Source organism: Myotis daubentonii, chromosome 3, assembly GCF_963259705.1.
Source record: "Myotis daubentonii chromosome 3, mMyoDau2.1, whole genome shotgun sequence".
Lineage (NCBI taxonomy): Eukaryota > Metazoa > Chordata > Mammalia > Chiroptera > Vespertilionidae > Myotis > Myotis daubentonii.
This window is the reverse complement of record NC_081842.1, coordinates 93,933,134-93,936,368: the sequence shown is the minus strand read 5'-3', so window position 1 is coordinate 93,936,368 and position 3,235 is coordinate 93,933,134. Positions and strand designations below refer to the sequence as shown.

The 3,235-nt window shown below is 49.9% G+C and overlaps 1 pseudogene; it reads right to left on the bottom strand.

The window, feature by feature from the left end:
- Positions 1 to 807: 807 nt before the first annotated feature.
- Positions 808 to 2,438, bottom strand: LOC132229324 (autophagy-related protein 13-like; annotated as a pseudogene).
- Between the last annotated feature and the right edge of the window lie 797 nt (positions 2,439 to 3,235).

Below are 3,235 nucleotides of genomic sequence, written 5' to 3'. Positions count from 1 at the left end.
GCAAGTCTGGGAGGTCTGTTGCCCCTGCCAGCCCCATTCTTGGCTCCCACCTGCTATATGGGAAGGGAGATCCCCAGAGCAGAAACCTGGAATCTGAGGAATCTCCTCCTCCGCAGGAGGAGGCCCTGTCCCGGAAGAGGCCCTTCACCGTCCCCAAGCGAAGACATCCAACCTCAGACAGAATTTCTCTATGAAATATCTGACTTCTCTGAAAGTAATAAATATTTACCGTGTCCTATCACCAAGAAGCAGCAATAGGGGAGGGAAGAGAAGCAAGAGAACCTTTGCTGTGACTCCCAACCCTAGCAACACGAGATTCAGTCCCATGTAGCTGAGGAGCTGAGCACAGGCAGCCACCAAGGCTGCTAAGACCCTCTGTTAGTGGAGGGGCCGGCACAACCTTCAAGGCTAGGAATGGCTGACTTTCAAGTTCTCATCCTGGGAAGAGGCCTGTCATATTGCCAACAAAAGTACAGGCACAGGGGCAGGAAGGAGAGAGGAAGAAAATACCAGAACTAAAGGAGACAACACAGCCGGAGGAGCCCTTCCTTCTTCCTCCCAGCACTGTCTCCTTCCTCTCTCTGACTCCATGCCAGTCTCTGAGCCACCAGCTGGAATGTCAGAAGGTTGGTGATAATGGCAGGCAGACGAGGGGCCAGCTGTGGGGCAGACCAAGAGTGGGGCCAGCAGTGGGAAGAATGAGAGGGCGCCTTTGTGAACAGATGCTGATGGGCAGTGGGAGCAGCAGGCCTGCAGAGGGCCGTGTGTTACAGGGTCCTACCATTTTCAAGGCCAGAGGGAAGTGTTCTCAAATGCTCTAACTGGGCTTGACAACTGCCATGGAGTCTCCAGGAGGGGCAAGAGCAGGGACTTCTGGGTCCCCATGGGGGAAACCAGCCTCCCTTCCTCCTGGCTTGGAGCAGGATGAGGAATGGGAGCAGCTCATGAGTGGGAGGCTCTGTCTCCTGGGCCACCAAAAGGGGTGCTGCTGCTACTCCAGGACACCAACTTTTACTGCAGAGTTTCCAGAAAGAGATCAAATTCTCAGACGTTCTCCTCAGGCACAGCCAGCTTCTCTGGTAGCAAGTCCAAGCCCTCAGCCATGGACTGTGCCCGATATTTATGTTCAGTTGAGGGGGATTCTGAAATTCAGGATAGAAGGTCCCCCAAGTCCATAGCAAGACTGCCATCTTTAGAAAAATCCAGTTTGAAGTCGATCATGAAATAGTCCCCATGGGTATTGCCACTGCTGCCGCCGCTGGAGCCATCAGAGTGCAGGCTGCCCTGGAGAGGAGACTCAGTTTCTGGGGAATCTGGAGGATTCTCCATGGGATTGGCCTCCTCCAGTTCTAAATTCTTGGGAGCAAAAGGTATGTCCAAACTCATCAATGCCACCTGGCTAATGGGTTTGTTGACAAAAGCCCCCACTTTTCAGGCAAAGATGTTCGCCAAGACATGGTGGGGAGAGGCCCGTCCCTCACCGCTATTTGATAGTTTCAGTGTCCTGGCTGCTAGAAAGTGTGGCAGCACAGTGAGCCCCATCAGAAAGGGTGCAGATTGCCAGTCTCTCCTGATCAGCCTGGGCACCACAGGCAGGCTGGTTGGGAGCAGGGGCACCCCACCTTCTTTCCAGAGAATCCTTAGCTGGGATGGAGGGGAGGTGGAGAAAGGTGGTGCACACTTCTTGAGACTCTTCCACAGAAAGATATATTCCTCCATGTCCTTGCCAGTAGTTTTGTAACTGCAGGGGCACATCGGCGAGGAGCCGTCCACAATGTGATCAGTGATAACCCCCATGATAGGTGGGGTCCTCTCAAATTGCCTGGTGTCATGAATGCCAAGTTAATTCTATAAGCACAAGAAAGAGTGATGGTGCCCAGGGGGGTACCCACTGTCCCAACACGAACTGTCTGGAAGCCTTTCCCTAAACCATTCAGCTGGACTTCACCAAAATATATCCTGTAGAATATGACATATTCATGTCCTGTTTCCTGGAGAGTCTATAAGCTGTTGTCACCCTCGTTATAGCCAGAAGAGACTTCAGCAGCAAGGGCAGTCTGTTGTACACCTTGTAGGGAACTTTGAATTCTTTATCACACTTTTCATTCATTTCAAGACACCAAATTTCTAGTTCCACAGAATCTCCCTCCGATGTCTTGAGTGAGATCCCCGTACACATAGGTCTCCCAACAGCAAGCAGCTGCCCTGCCAAGGCCTTCTTTGCTTTATGTGTAACCTCTGGCGTGTCGTTGATTGCTAAATTGAACCAATCTGAACTCGTTGGGGATGAAGATGAATGAGTACAATTCTTCTCACCAAGTTGAGCCTGGACAATCACTTGAACAGTCTTGAGGGCAAAAAATTTAATTAACTTCTCCAGATCCTTTCTGTCCTGGGAATTGAGATCAGTTTCCATTGCCAATGGGAATCTGCAAAGCTGCGACACAGAGAGTGGCTCAGGCTCTCCTTATGGAGGCGGGGACCTGGGGCTGGCCAGCTGCGCCTCCTGGCGGAGGGTTCCGAGCTCCACAGCAGCAGTGACAGCCTGGATCGCAGATAGACTCCTCATGCCTCAGGAGGCTCATGGATCAAAGACCCCCAGGTATTCACTCTCAGGACTAAGCGAGTTGTCACACTCACATAGACGGAAGCTCTTTAAGACTCTCCTCACAGCTCAAGCGATCACTCCTGCCTTAAGCCCCTTGGCCAGCTGCTCCCCGAAGCCGCCATCCTTAGTGTTTGGTTGTGTGTTTTTTAAATCAATTTTAGAGAAATGGAGTAAGGGAGAAAGAAAGATATCTCTATTTGTTGTTCCCTTATTTAGGCATTCATTGGTATTCTTGTATATGCCCTGTCCTTGGATCAAATCCGTAACCTTGGCATATTGGGACTAGGCTCCCACAAACTGAGCTCCCCAACCAGTGTCTCAGAGAGGTTTAATGAGGACCAGAAGATTAATTCAGACTTTTTTTTATTCTGTGTCTATTGAGATGATAATGCTACATTTTTATTGTTAAGGTGGAGTTATGGACTAGTTGTGTCACAATCAAATTTCATATGTTAAAGATCCAATCCCCAGTACCACAGAATGTGACTGTGTTTGGGGATTAGGTCCTCATTCAATCTGATTGTGTTCCTCTAAGGAGAGATTAGAACACTGAGAAACACTAGGAATACATATGCAGGAAAAAAAGGAGAAAGAAAATAAAAGACCACATGAGAACTCAGGGAAGCC